This window comes from Symsagittifera roscoffensis, chromosome 5 (genome assembly GCF_963678635.1).
Source record: "Symsagittifera roscoffensis chromosome 5, txSymRosc1.1, whole genome shotgun sequence".
Classification (NCBI taxonomy): Eukaryota; Metazoa; Xenacoelomorpha; order Acoela; family Convolutidae; genus Symsagittifera; species Symsagittifera roscoffensis.
The window spans coordinates 51751932-51767909 of NC_087066.1; the positions used below are offsets into that span (position 1 = coordinate 51751932).

General features: G+C 34.6%; 1 protein-coding gene and 1 long non-coding RNA gene across 2 annotated transcripts in view; both read left to right on the forward strand.

Annotated features, from left to right (window-relative positions):
• LOC134846018 (phosducin-like protein 3) overlaps positions 1 to 15978 on the forward strand; it is a 275293-nt gene that overhangs the window by 96558 nt on the left and 162757 nt on the right. The window lies entirely within an intron of this gene.
• On the forward strand, positions 13339 to 15948 carry LOC134846868 (uncharacterized). Its single transcript, XR_010162829.1, has 3 exons — positions 13339 to 13489; positions 13731 to 13969; positions 15609 to 15948. It is a non-coding gene; the product is annotated as an uncharacterized LOC134846868 (long non-coding RNA).

Consider the following 15978-nt stretch of genomic DNA (forward strand, 5'->3'; position numbering starts at 1 on the left):
TGTCATAGATCAAAAGCCAAATAAAATATTCCCCAGGACGGAGAACTGATAGTAATTATGCGCGCTACATTGATTACTTTTTGACAAACAGAAATCAAACTCTGGATTAACAAAAGTACAAAATTGGATCTGGTTGTTTCGACCATGCGTAGGGCTTTTTTGGAACCGAAATTCAGTCGTGATTTGAATTCCTGAAAAACAAATATTTAAAAAATTAGTAATGTCCAAGAAGGGGTCTCCGTTTTTACCATTCGAGCTTAGTGAAGAGCGGATATTCTTAATTTTACAATGACCTTATTTTCCAGTTTCACAACAAATTATTAACTGATATGATTTAGAAGCATAGAACAGTCTGTGGAGTAGTCAGCTGCCAATTTTTTTAAATTTAGCTATTCCTTTCTTTTTAATTTCGTCGTAAAAGGTGAAACTGGTCGGAAAATTTAAAAACTGTTTTTAAAATCTTTTTCAAAAAGAAATCACCTACAAATTCAAAAATCTAGAAAACCAAAAAAAATCAAAAAAAAAACAGAAGCAAGTATTTTTTTAAAAAATAAAATTATGACTTTTATTTTTCATACGCTAAGAAGAACTGAAATTTGAAAAAAAAGCATCTTTTCTCAACCACCAAAATTTTTCAGAGTTAGAACTTTCTATATACAAAAAAGTAGTATGTAACTCTGAGTGAAAATGTTAACATTACTGGACATGGCTAACATCACTAAGTAGTTTATATGCGTGGTAACTGCCACTTACACTCTGGGATTTCTTATGATAGAAAACTTTGATTTTTGTGTTTTTGGATAAAACACAAAATTTTGAAACATTTTTTTTTGCATTTTCATTAATGGAAATATGACTATCATACAGTTTTATAAGGAGGGAAAAATGCTTGTCATACATTTTCATGAAATCAAAAAATTGTTTTGCTAATTTCACACAATTTTCGTGACAAAAAATATGGCGAAATCAATTTATTTAAGTCCAAAAAGTGTGGCAAAGAGCTTGTTATGAAAATTCATAGTATGAAAAAATGCCATTTAACAATTTGCATAAAATTTTTTTGATCTATATAATTGCCTAATAAGCAGTTTTTCATAGTACGAAGTTGTAAAACTTTTTTTGTCAACCTGGGTTGCCGAAAGCACGACTAAAATTTGTCAAACGAATTTCAACTACATTTAAGTAGATTGAGCGCACACGTCCAAATAATTGTGTAGGATAACTAAAAAAATGTTCCCAAACAGCCAAAGTTTAAACTTAGAGTTGAAAATAAAAACTGCAAAAAAATGTTCCCAGATAGCAAAAGTATAAGCTGAGATATCAAATTAAGACCGGCAAACACTGTTTTATCAGCACAACACTTCTTGCAATGAACGTACACAGGTCGAGGTATACAGGTATACAATGATACAGGTATACCAGGTCGAGGTATACAGGTATACCAGGTCGAGGTCGAGGTATACAATGAACGTACACAGGTTGGCATATTTCGTCTTTTTGGACTAAGTTTCGTCCATTTTCATTGATGGAAAAAATGCCTATCTTGCACTTTATAAGGAGGGAAAAATGCGTGTCATACGTTTCATTAAAAAAAAATTGTTATGCTAATTTTATACAATTTGTGTGACAAAAAGTACGACAAAATCGTTTTTACTTAATTGCAAAGTGATGCAAAGTGCTTGCCTTGAAACTTCATAGAATGAAAAAATGACCTTTTTCCATTTGCATACAGTTTTTTTATCCTAGGAAATTGTACGATAAGCAGTTTTTTATAGTGTGAAAATGTATGATAAAGTTTTTTGTCAACCCGGGTTGAATAAAATACGAGTAAAACTTTGTCAAACAAATTTCAACTACATTTGGGGAGATTGGGCGCACACGCCTAATTAGCCGCGCAGTAGGATAACCAAAAAAATTTTCCCAGATGGCCAAAATTTAACTTAGATTTGAAAACAAAAACTGCAAAAAGTTGTTTCCAGACAGCCAAAATTTAAACTTGGATTTGAAACTAAAAACTGCAAACACTGTTTTATACGAATTATATTTCTTGCATTGGATGCACACGGGTCTAGGTATGTTAAGCCTTATCATTTTGACCAAATTCGAGTATGTTTGAATTTCTCCACCAAAAAAATGCACTCGAAGTTGCTCGGTCCCAACGAGATTTGTTTTGGCCATCCGATCAAGTTCGCGTAGTATACAATTTTTCATTAACATGTTTTATTCAAAATTAAACACTAAAATAACCTTCCGATAAAAAATCATCCCAAAAAGTTTTGCCTGAAAAGCTAAATTATAGAGTTATTTGAATTTCAAATGTTTTTTAGAGAAAAACAATTTTTGAAGTAATTTCCGAACTAATTCTTATGAATACTCTAGTTTTTAAATGAAGTAAAAACAATTACAAACTGATTGATGTTTGAAACAATTTATCAAATGCGACTTGGGCGTACTGCGAAACGATGTTTTAAGACGGTTTTCTAGCTATGTTTACGCCATATTCAAGTTATGTTTAGACGGGGTTTGCATTATGTTTGGCCCGTGCTCGAGGTTTTTTGACTTTACTCTAACAACTTTGCTTTTTTTCCCAGGATTTTGATATTTTTTGACCAAACTCAACCATTTTCTGATAAATTTCGACCAAGCTCAAGGTATGAGGTACGTTTTAAATTTCTGCTCAAGCCAACACAATGTCTTAATTCTTTGTTGTCTCTCCCGTTAAAAACTATTCATTCAAAAATCTGATCATAAGTCCAAGCGAAACGCCAAAAAATTGGCGTATAAAACAAAGGCTGATCCAATGGTTGAGATAATTGGCCACAAACTTTTCATCACAGTATTTTTTCAATTGAGATTTAAAAATTGACAAAAAATGGTGACCGAGAAGGCAATTCTGTTTCTTAAATTTTTTTCACCAGATGTTTTTTAGTATAAATCTCAATAATTTTTTTTAACTTGGATAACTAGCTTCGGGTAGGGTATGCAATGAATAATAAATGGCATAGCACTATATATTCAAGCAACTAATTTTTACTACCAAACATAAAATTGCTTCCAAAATACCTTCATTAAATTGCAGTTTTGAATGATCAACTTAATCCAAAACTTTAAGCAAAAACAGCAACAAAAACCCGGTTGAATAATAGATTTTCCGGCTAAACAGAAGAAAATTTCACACAAAATAAACAAATCTTTATAAAGCCAACACAATTTTTTCCAGAAAACCCAAGAAAAGTATTAAATAACACCAAAACAGACAACGAAAACAAAAAAATCCTGTTTAATTGAGATCCATCTTTTCTAACCAGTTTTCGACAACTTTTGAGAAACCTATTTGCGACAAATTGAGCAGTTTTTTTTTTCAAATTGATTTGTGTTTAGACCAAACTTAGCATCAAAGATGCTACTGTATCGCTGATTGCACAAATTAGTTATTTGCAGTGATGAGTCCATTTGACCCGGAGCACTTTGACATGCCTATAAGAAGCTTTTGATACAATCTCTCATGGTACTTTGCCACAAAAAGGTAGTCATATCAACTTTCGAGGTATCTTTAATTTTTAAAAGGTTCATTTTTATTAAAATTGTTCATATAATTTTAAAAAATTTTCTTTTAAAAACTCCAGGCTTATGAGCTGATCAGCCTTCTGTGTAAAGTAATAAAGTATGAATGCCGATATGAAACTTAATAATAAAAAATTACTAAAAAAAGGAGCAAAATTTTTAAAACTAGTACAAGCAAGTTCCCCTTACATAGACATAAAATTGGCATCAAAACAGATATTCCTTAACATTTTGTGTTTTGCTCCAAATTTTGAGAGAAGCAGTTGTAACAACTACAGAAAAAAAAAACTGACCAGAAATTGAAAAAAGTTTGCAGAAGTGGTAACAATATTGTTACCACTTCTGTTCACAAATTGATGAACAGGAGTGTTAACAAACTTTTATATCAAAGAGTTAAACAGTTTCAGCCACCAGTTTTTGAATAATCATGTTCAAGATCAAAATGACTGATAAAATTATGACCAACAGTTCAACTGTTGTATTTCTGAAAATAGTCCTTTGATTTTTTCTACAAAATTTTGAGTATATTTAAAATAAACTGTTATGTAATCCTAATGTTTAAATTTTTTAAAAAAGCAAAATTTTCCGATTTTTAAATAATGTGTCACATTAATTGTGCTATGAGTGTTTTTTTTATCGCCAGAGTGTTTTTTTTGTCACCTTTTTTATCTTTAAGCTTTGAATACCCCCGATACAGAACAATTTGTGCTTGTGCTTATTCAAAAATTTGATCGTCGGAGTACAGTTTGTTGGCTACCCATGGTTTTTAAAAGAAAAAAAATGGATTTTCGAGACAGAAATATTCCTTTATAATTACAAATCTAAAATTTCTACCACAAAATCGATCTTCTTTTCATTATAAATGACCATTTTTGATTCGTTTTTTTAGCAAATATTTCGCAGAAAGTTTGCCAGAAATTTTGTTCTATATTTTTAATTGTTTGTGCTAATAAAAAAAATAAATTCGATAAAATTCCGTTCAATAAGCCTCCCTCCCCCTCCCTCCCGAGCGATGGGGGTGGCGGGGAGGCTCGGTAATTGAACGGAGTTTTGTCTTGATCCTTCATTTTTAAAGGCTTAGTTGCTATTTGGAGGATTGGACAAATTTTTAACGCATTTGCTTTTTTCTATTGTCATTAATCCTTCCTTTTTTCTATTGTATACATTTTCGATTATTTTCGAAAAAAACGATATAAATTGCAGGAATACGACAAAGCAGGAATACGACCCCGTTAATTTCACCCCCCCCCCCCCCAAAAAAAAAAAAAAAAAAACTTTTTCAAACATTAACCCTAGCCCCCTCCTCCCACGGTGAGTTGGGAGAGGGGGGTTGTATGGAGAGTGAGGGTATGGGGGTTAGGGGATAGGGGGTTTGTATACTTGAACGTGGGAAAGGGAGAGTCAAGAACAAATGGTGATTGTGCTAAAACAAATTAATTAAAATGATAAACTGCCATGAATAGAACAAAGCGAGAAAAAATAAAAGTAAAATAACTTATGTAAAATGTAGAAAATTATGGACGTGGCAACTGAATTAAACAGCAAAATAATTAATTTAAAACAACTGTAAATGATAAATGATAAAAATATTTATCAATTCAATAACCTCTCAAAAAGTTCTTTTCAATATCGATTTACTTGCTTCTCTTCGATTTGGAGTGATGCCCATGTTCGATTAACTCTCAGCTATAGTTTGGATTCAGTTTGCTAAGCGCTTAGAGCCAAGCTAACACTCCCCCCCTTCCTCCGAAAAACTGCTTGGAAATGATAAATTTTGCCGCTTTTATTGTGTATTGCTCATCTTAATTTCGGCATGAGTTGTTTAGTGGGCATGAATCGCTGTTTAAATAGCCATAAATTTAATTTCGCACTGTTTTTTTTCTACCCATGAATTGGCTAACCAAAAAAATAAATGCCTAGATAAACAATGTTTTTCAGTAATCCTATCTGCAGCTTTTAATCATTTATCCGCTAGGCTTGAATTAGTCACTTTAATTAAAAACTACAGGTAAAACTTCTATCAGTCTGGTTACTTAACCATCGTTGTCAAATCTGAGGAAAATATTATCAATTTCAGTCAAAAGTAATTCTAAATTCTATCAGAATTGGATAACTAGACGTAATATTTCAAGCAAATCCTTTCAAGTTGATAATTTATCTCTGATTTTGTCCCCAAGTCAAGAGTCATTTTATTCTGTAGTAGTTTGTTTACCAAGATTAAACTGTAAACAACCCTTCAAATATTATTAGTCTTTTTGAGACGGGCATGCGAATTGGATCACTTATCTACTTGAAACAATCACTTCCATAAAGTGTTTATTTAGACGCCGGTATAATTAACAGGCCAAAATAGGACAAGCTAGTTAGCATTTAGCTCCAGCAGAACTTCAGCTGACAACTAACTTTGGTCATACTTTCATGGTTATTAAAGGAAAAAAGTTTGTGTGACCATACATTTGAATTCTGGCAACTTAGCAAACCGGTAGCAAAGAGCCAGAAAAAAGATAATTGAGATGATGGCTAGTGAGAAAACTGAGATGGTCGACCGATTGCTTCAGTTTGGATCATTGGCGTTCGTGAGAATTTTTTAGGTTTTGGCCTATTTCTAAAGTGAGAACAAACTGATTTTCCGTGCTCATCCAAAGAACAATCACAATACAGGCATCATTTTGCCAAGCCAAATATTTCCGCCAGAGGTAAATTTTTGAAGAAAAAGAACGGGTAAAAAATGACCTTTTGACGATTTTTCGGAAAACATTGACCAAAAATGAGTACGCGGCTTCCCTTAGAATTAGTATATGTTGGAATCAGTTGTGCAAAATGATGTCTTTATAACGGCTTTGGCATTACGAGGCCAAACTCTTATCTGGATAGGCGCACATTTTTGTGTCTGTATTTTCCAAAAGAATCATTTGTTTTGTCGCCGATTCCAAAAGAAGCGAAGTTAGCTAGCTGTTCTGGATTCCGCAACTGTAAGTGGATTCCACAAAAATGAAGTGAAATCCGCAAATGCAAGCTGATTCCTTAAAATGTTAGTCGATTCCGAATTTTGTTTATTACTGAACTTGCAAATGAACAATTTACAGCTAGAGCTGGATTTGGTATCTAAAGCAATGTGAAATTAAAAAGCAAGGACTTAACCCTTGTCAGCGTAATCCGCAAAGAAATCTCATAACATTGGTTAACTTAATCGGTGGATGTCAAACTTTAGTATTTTGGAAACACTACACCGAATAAATTAAATACTTGAAGTTCTTGGGTTGAGACTGCTCGGAAACATAACGCACATCATATCGCCAAATTTGGTCATTTTGTGGGATTGCATCAATTTCAAGTACTAGTTTTTGAAACACACCAACGAATAAAGACAACATTGAATCAATTAAGTTTTGGAAACACAACGCACAGCATATCGCCGATTTAGGTCAGTATTTGGGATTGAATCAACCACAAATACTGATCTAGTGAATTCATGAGGGCTGTATTAGAGATGAATCAAAAGTGAAATCAAATCGTGAGGGCAGTTTTTTGTTTGAATAACAGATGCTACATCTTTCTGAATAGCTAATTCGCAATTATTAAACGAGTTAGAGCTCTAGTTGTCTTATTGTTTCTCTAAACTTTCTGGTGACCATCTAGTAAACAAAAGATTTAGTATAAAAGTCTATACTACTTATATACATAAAAGTGACCTGAGTCCGCAAACAAAATGCGGATTCCACTTACAATTTGCGGATTCCACTTACAAATTGCGGATTCCGCTTGCAGTTGCGGATTTCGCAATAGCTCAATTTAACTCTACACATTTCTTATTATTTGGTTGTGGATTCTACAAACTGTTCATGATTCCGCAATTACGGTTCCGGATTTCGCAAATTTGCCTATTTTTGTAGCGATTTTGAGCAGTACAGTGTTGTTCGCGGAATCCAATAACAGCAAAGAAGATTAAAAAAAGTAGCAATGCTGCGGCTTCCGCGACAAATCTAACTTTTTGTCGGTTGCGGATTCCGCTTACAATGCTCAAAATGCACAGTTCGGCCTCGCAATGGAAAAGTTTTTAAGGTCGGTCAGTAAAAAAGGATGTCAAAAGCTAATGTGGTCGCCTTCCGACATCTGCGCTCGCGTTTCGGCCAAAACTCAAAACTACACAAGTCCTATGAAGATTTCGGCTAAAAAAACCCAGTACAGGTGAGTAGGGTCGAGGAATGGGCTGACCAGCGATGTCAATTTTTTGTTATCACAAACCATTTTTCAAGTTTCATTGACGACTGTTGTCAACAGAAATACAATGATTGATGCTTTGATTTATTATAACCATAATGATAATGATTTGTTTCCAAGCAAATAAAGTAACAACACAATTAACCTAGCTACATCGAGTTTAGAAGAACGTTGTAGTCAAGTAGTTTAACTGAAAACGGTGGTTGAACTGGAAACGAGGCAGAGCGCGAGGCGCAGTCATGTTTCTTAACTTTTTGCTGTTTGCAACCAACAACTTGTAACCTCGTGCTTGTATCTTTTTAATTTCATCTGGGTTAGAAACTTGCCGTACAGCTAACCAATCACCCGTGCTACTAACTGTGCCAAAAACGTTACAATACTGCAAATAAAAAGCATAGTTTTAACTACCGAACCAGCTGAACATTTGATGATAGAAGCTAGAGGGAAATTGTCTGTAAGGCATTTTTTCAAGCCTCTGCGAGGACGCAAAACATTCAGATATAAGAGTGCTGATCCAGCAATTTAAAAATCACTGAAACGATTTTACTGAGAATATTTCAAAAACTTCAAACCGATCAATGTAAAAAAAGGGACTCGAACCTAATCCTCTCGTTTATTAGGCAACTACTTTACGGTTTCAATATCATCAGTCCTGGTATAGCTTTAGTTAATAGCAGTGTAGAAAAGAGGAGAGATATATTATGAAAGGATAAAATTCATTTAAATAACGGGAGAACAAAAACGGAAAACTCTCATTTCCTCAGTTCAAACTGAGCAGCCTCCAATTTTTTTCATTCGAAATGACTGATCAAATCAATGCTGAACAACGAAAGCTGTTCATCGGTTTTAGTTTAGGAGACTTGAACGTTCCATTTCAAATAAAAGTGAACACGTGTTTGGAGGGCATGAAAATAGCAAAACGAAGTTTCTGGCGGATAGAGATTCAAACCTGTTTATTACACTTGAGGGTGCGCGACAGGTTCACTAGACCTGTGACTTACTGAACAATAAAAATAAAAAACTTTTAAACTAATTCACTTCTTCTTATAAACAAGTTAACAAAATAAACAGTTTTTGCACGATCAGAATTTGCACCTGGTCACCCGGCGTGTGTAACCAAAACAGAAATGAAGCTCGGCTAGGTTAAAAACTTCAAAAAAAGCTCAAAAATTTCAAAAAATTTATTCGTTCTCTTTTTGAGTTCTCACTATTTTTCATTAGAAAAAAAAGAAGTTCTGACAGAGATGAGATTGGAAATTGAATTTTCAATTTTGCTTTTTCCCTAGCTTAGGAAGTAAGTCACTATGAAGAAAATCCGAGAAAAAAAAGAGCGTAAATTTCCCCAAATCGGTGTTACAACAGCTTCCCGAATGTATAACGTTAAAAACTTGCGGTGGCTCACTGAAAGTGGACTGAACTCCCCCGCTGTGCGCGCATGTCCAAAAAGGTGGCGGAAAGTGCCGACTACTCAAAAAAATTAATTCTCCTTTTGTTTTCAGACCAACTTAGGGCAAGAAATTATTATTTTTCATTTATTAATTGTGACTGTGCTGATAATTGATCAAATCGGAAAAAATCACATGCAAAGACATATAATCAGCAAAAAAAATCTTTTTCCAAGTTGTTGTTTGCATTTTTGAGATCAAATGGTTTGAACCAAACTTCTGTTTCTGGATAGTTGGGTTGTTTGAGATGCGACATCATCTACCAGTTCTTGTATGTTTGTCAATTTGGTTTTTTCTTGATAATCTCCCAAGTTATAAGCTTCTAGTCCAACGCTAGTAATAACAATCAGGCTCATCGATTTATCTTTGTTGCAGCACTTTAGTTTTTAAAAATTATCATCCGATATCCATCTACCAAATCCTTGATTTACTGAATGCGAAAAGTGTAAAGGTACCAGTTTCTCTTTTAGTTTGTGAAAGGCGCTAATTCGATACTTGAATTAAGATGTAAGGAAAGAGACAACTTTTTATAATATAGATCAAACGAGACGATGTTTTCCGAAGATGCCAAACAATCCAAATGCCAACCACCTGCCAAAGATGTCTAGCAATGAGATGAAATGAAATGATTGACAAAAGGAACTATCCAGAACTAAATAGACTCGGATAACTGATTTAGCACTATGACATACCCTCTTCTAAAAAGTAAATAAACTGCACTGGTATTGATTTAAATAAACTTAAGTACTAGATGAAAAGTTTTTAAACACAAAAATTAGATCGGTCTCACCGATCCTAGCTCAGGTTTTTGCACTAAGGTTAAGGCACTGACTAGTTAACATACTAAGTTTAAAACAAATGTAGCTGAGTTTTCAGCTAATCTTCTAGAGTTTTATATCCGGGTTTTTATATGTCAAAACAAGTTTTGGGAGTTCGTGAAGCTGTGTGATGTTCAATGGATTACTGAGTTTCCGATTCTTTCGAAAACAAATGGAATTCTGTGAAAATTTGATCTGTCTCTTTCCTGAAAAATTAGACGGAATGAACTATTTTTTAAAGGTGCTCTTGAAATTCGGAAATGGGGTTTTGAGAGAATTTGATCCCCACATGAGAAAACTGTCATGTCCAAGGATGTTGCGCTCCTGACTGTCTGTGATGAAGAAAGGAGTTTTTTTGAACACTCATCTAATGGATCTAACTGGGATGAAATCTTGCTCGACTATGTTTATCGGCTCAATGTTGAAACTACAGTAAAAGTCCTTCGTCGCTTGGTCAGGAGGGTTGATCTCTGAGTAGGGGTCTTACAGTTGTTTTCATGAAGCCCATTTCTCTTGTCGAAAGTAAAGTCTTCAAGAAAGGAGGCCGAGTTAATTTGAACATTCATAGATACAACAGTTTTCTTTCACATCTCGTATATTGAAATTTTCTTCAGTTCCTTTCCTTATTCCTCAAGCATTGTCGTCACAAGTAATGCCGAATTTCCGTCATTATCACTTTTGCCCGCTGAAAACCATGCGGTAATTTCGCCCCAATTAATCTACCTGTGTTTTTTTATGCTGGTTGATCCAACGGGTTTACTTTTTTTAGTATTCGCAATTTTTTGATTAGCGACAATTTTTACATTCTTTTTTCTGGGTTGAAAGTTTTTGACAAAAGGATATTAAAATTTCATAATTTCAGGAGGTCGTCTTTTGCTGGACAAACTACCGGGTGCCCATTTTCAAGCTTCCCACCGCTTTCAAATTTAATCAAGCGCTTCCTGTATCTGCATCAAATTGGGGTTCTCCTTGTGTAACTTTCTTATGGTTATTTACAAGCCTATTGTGTACAATATGTGTAAAATTATATTTAATTGTGATCTTGAGACGATTCCAAATCCCTTTTTTGTCGGTAAAGTCTAGGTTAGGGATTCATTAGGTGTTAAAATTTCTGTTAAAAAGTTTCTTCGATTATCATAGTTCTTCATGCTGTTTTTGAAGATATATCGAATCTTGCTCAGCTAGATATATCAATTTTCTCAATCATCTCGGCTAATGCGACCCTGAATTTCTCCAAATGTTCGATTTTGGAGTTTGTGGCGTTCGGAGGCGATTTTTGGCTTCCTAACTTAATCCCTGATTTCCGCGAATTTATCCAAAGGTTTCATCTCAGAATATGTGAGCAAATATACTTTTCTCTTTATTACCTACTGTAAGGTGAACCATTGAGCGGAATTTGTTGTCGGCTAACTTTACTAGCTTTGAAAGATTTCGTTTCTAATTTGATTCTTGCGTTTTCGTTTTCGTCGCATTGTCTCTTCTCGTCTAAGTTTCTGATGGTGCAATTATATTATGCTGTATTCGACTCATTCTGTTGTTCCTCTTCTATCTGTTGGATTTCAGATTTCAGCAGTTCTAATGGATTTCTCTATTTCAGTGTTTTCTTTAGTTATCAGAGCTAATTGAAGTATAACCTAACAATCTTCCTATGGAATTGGGGTCAATAGTGTACTTTTGCCAGGACTCTCCATATGCCAGATTCGTTTATAGATGACTGCAGCATAAATTAATGTTCTATTGACTAAACTAAAGAAGTTTTAAATTCAGATAAAAGAAAAGAAAGTAGTTAAACTAATATAAATGAATTTTTTCTGCTTATTGTCCGATAATACTGAGCCCGCTTACTCCGAAGAAGATCTGTGGAAATAAGTCAAGGTCAGACAAGACCTGTTGAATAACAAAAAAGTAAAAAACTGAGACAATCACAACAGCGAAGTAAATTGATAATACTTAAAAATTCAAGTGCACCAATAAATACTCAACAAAAAAGTTGGGTCTGATGACAGTATAAAAATTCAAAAACTGGTCAAACTTTCTATGAAGCCGAAAATACAAAATAAATGACAATCAATTGATTTTCTGAAAAAGGTCTTACGGTAGGTAATTGAGTACGAAAACAAAAAAAAAGAAGAAAAAAGATCATCAAAGCCAGCAATCTCAACTGAATTGATTCAAAACTCAACAAAATGAACAAGTTAATGAACCACATAATCCAAAAAAAGCTCTGGCAAAGTTTATGCAAGATCGACTATGCTCTTCGCAAGATAATTCAAACTATTCAAAACACTGGAGGACCTCAAAAACTAGAATAAAAGACCCTTTTGCCTAACATTTCTTATTTATAAGTTCATTCATAGTATATTGAAAGGTCAACATATGAAGATCAGTATTCGAGCATTAGTTAAATTGTTTGTTTGATTGCGCTCAAGGCTAATACGAATCATCGCTTTTTTATCCCTAACATTTACATATTCTGAAATGTCGTCTAAAATCTGGTCCATACTTTGCTTTTCAACTCTTCTTGTGCCACTATTTTGGTTATCTTTGGGCGATTACATAGTTTTTACAAACACAATTCACCCAACGTGGCAGTCTCAAACTTTCGAAATTCCTCGACCCATGATTCAAAACGACCGCTCAGACTTCTGCAAGCATTACAGTCTGTTTTACTGTCTTCATTCATTTGAAGCTCAAACAAGAGCTTTTGAGATTCCAGGATTGGCTTTTTTCCTTTTCCCGTGACACATCCATTATTTTCATTGTATAATTAGTGATAAAATTTCAACATTAGTTGGATCTTGTAAAATTACTCCCTAAATTGACACCTAGCAACAAATACCTCTATAATAAGCCAACCCAACAGTTGCGCAAATATTTTAAGTCAGTAGCTGATTTGAGGAGAGCGGAAGGAGGGGTTGTAACTGTTGACCCCCCTTTTTCTCTCAGGAGTTCGACACCCTCATCATATCCAATGAGAACCCCCCCCCCCTACTCCAAATAGTAGCGCTTTGGCTCAATTTTGCAAAAATTTGCCCGCGGCGCAGAAATGTTTGCCAAACTTGTATATTTGGTTGACCTAAAATTAGGGCCAGCAAAATTTTTGATTTTTTTTTCAAATCCCACCGTTCGAGAAAATCCTAGATTAATTCTCTCCTTTTCCCCTACATTGGAGCTAGTAGCAAACTTTCCCCCTTAACAACAAGGAAAGAGGTTGTAGCAACAATTATTTAAGCAAATCATTCGAAATAGCGCCTTACGCATGTCAAAATCCAGCAAAAACACGGGGAAAGAAAAAAGTGATTATAAGGATTCGAATACAATGATGACGAGATACGGTACTTTGAACAAGTCAACATCAGTATCACTGTCATTCATATAACAATGAAACAACAAATTGAACAAGTTTTCCGCCCCGTCTTTCAGCGACATAATAACTTCCAGGTAACGTAGCAAAAAGTAGACAAGTCACAAAGTAGACACGTCATAAAGTAGACAACTGCTATATTAACCAATCAAAACTAAGAACGCGAATCAAACTTAAAAAACAAATGATAATCAACTATTCATTTCCTGGTTTTGCTTTCTGTTCTCAATTCTGATTGGTTAATATAGTAGTTGTCTACTTTTTGGCCGGTATAAATTTAAAAATTGTCTACTTTTTGACCGCACTCCTAACTTCCAGTATCCCGATCTCTGTTGCCACGGACAATATCATCAGTATTTCCAGCACGGATTCTTCGATTTGCACATTACGCCTAGAGAATACCTGGCAAAAATGACAGATTATTCTGACGAAAACAAAGTTCTGAACTTCATAGAGTCATTTTTCTACGAAGAATGTCAAATTAACATTATTGTTCGTGTTGGTTTTGGTACTGGGGCTATGATGAGAAAAAATGTCTTCGGCAGAACAAATATCAAGTCTCGGAATTGGGGCAGATTTTCTAAATGACGCCTGGAATATTTTTTGTTCAAAAAAATGAGCTTTAGATTTGGATTTGAGCTGCTAAGATTTTTTGGATCAAGTCAACATCCTCCCCTCCAAATAGACCAACTTTATATCCTCCACCCCAGCGTTCAAATTAAATTGAATTTGCTCAGTGTTACGTGTAAAATGCATTGTTCTGATTGGCGAAAAACTCGAACCTAGAACCCAGTTAACAACCTCCCCCCTAAACGTGTTTGGGGGGTGGGGGAGAGAATGTTAACTTGGTCCGATTTTTTGATTTTTTGATCAATTCTAAACAAGTTGACTTAATCAGTTGAGGCCATTTATTTAGAAGGCATAAAATAAACACTCTAAAAAATTTAGATAAAGTTACTTTAAGTAAGTTAAGGTAGGTGCAGTTTAAGGTAAAATTTACCTCGAGTCTACCTTAAAATTACTTGAGGTAAATCTTTACCTGGACCTACTAAACAATCTCCCCCCCCCCTTATGGTACCTACTTAAAAATCTCCACCCCTATAAATAAATACAGTAAATTAGCACTGAGCTTTCTATTGTAAATTCTGATTTGCTGCATTCTGATTGGTCGAAAAATCGTACACTTTGATCTACTTAACAATCCCCCTTTCTTGAAAGGGGTGGAGATTGTTAAGCAGATCCCTTTACCTTAAAAATAATAGTATCTTAAAGTAAGTTCAAGTAAATTTTCCAAAATTTGTTGAACAACCAGGTCGGAGGTGTTTTTCGAGTTTCGAGTCAGAAGAAGTAAAAAGCTTGCCGATCTTTTTATTAGCAATTCAGAGTAGTTCAAGTAGTTTCAATTAAAAAAAGGAACAACTAAAAGATGAAAAAAGTTGTCGAACTCCTATATTCTGAAAATAAATTGCAATAATTTTTCTGACAAGGTATCAAGAGATGCATATATTTTCAGCACATCAAAATTTTAAATGCACATAAAATTATTCTAATGGAATGGTTTAAAGGTAAAGCTGAGGTGACATAAGGTAGTAGATGAGGTGGCTTGAGGTAAGGTTAAAACAATTTTTGAGGTAAGACTACGGTGAGAAATTTTTGCCTTAACTGTTGAGGTACCTTAAGGTACTTTTTTGAGGTAAGATTACCTCAACTTTTTTATAGTGGTAACAGATTGAACAACATAAACTGTTCGGCTTTTCATGTAGTACGCTTTGCTAATACAGGCGTGACTTCGGTGCTCGGATATTCTCCTTCGGGAATCTCTTTATAATTTACCCCCCCCCCCTCCCTCCTTTTTTCAAGAAAGGGGGCTGGGAAATTGTTAACTAGATTAAGTTGGTAGATTTTTCGACCAATCAGAATACTTCAAAGTTCGAAATAAATAGAACGCTCTAGTGCTACTTTACTGTTTTTATTAAAAGGGATCACAATTTTCTTTTATATGTCATAGTGAGGGGGGGGGGGGGGGGGGCAATTGCTAAGTAGATCCTGCTTCGCTCTCAAGCAACAAGCAAGTTAATAACAGTATATCAAAATATTATGTCCTGCAACTGTGGTGCTTTTGTGGTGCTTTTTGGCTGCTCCGCAAAAACATACAATGGCTTTAAATATATATCTGCCTAAATTCGACATCTAAAGGCGCGGATTCCCGTTCCAGCTGGGGTCTATTCCAAACACTCCCATAATTCCTTACACAAACCCACAAGACTTCTTGACTTTCGCATGGTTCAAATACAACGTTATCTGCAAAGAGCAACCGTGGATATGCCCTTTTCATTCTAATTATGAAGTCGGAGAGTCTTCCGGGGTTAGAGGCGAACTGCGATCACACCCTGTTCCTGACGAATTTTAAAGCAAAACAAACAAATAAAAAAAATAGGTGCGGTGTCATTTAATGTCAATTATTTGACGACTTTCAATCGCCGAAAAAAATGTTCAAGAGTTATACTCCATGGATAAACGGATCTCTTTAACTATATCCCCCCATTTTCAAAAGGGGGATATTCAT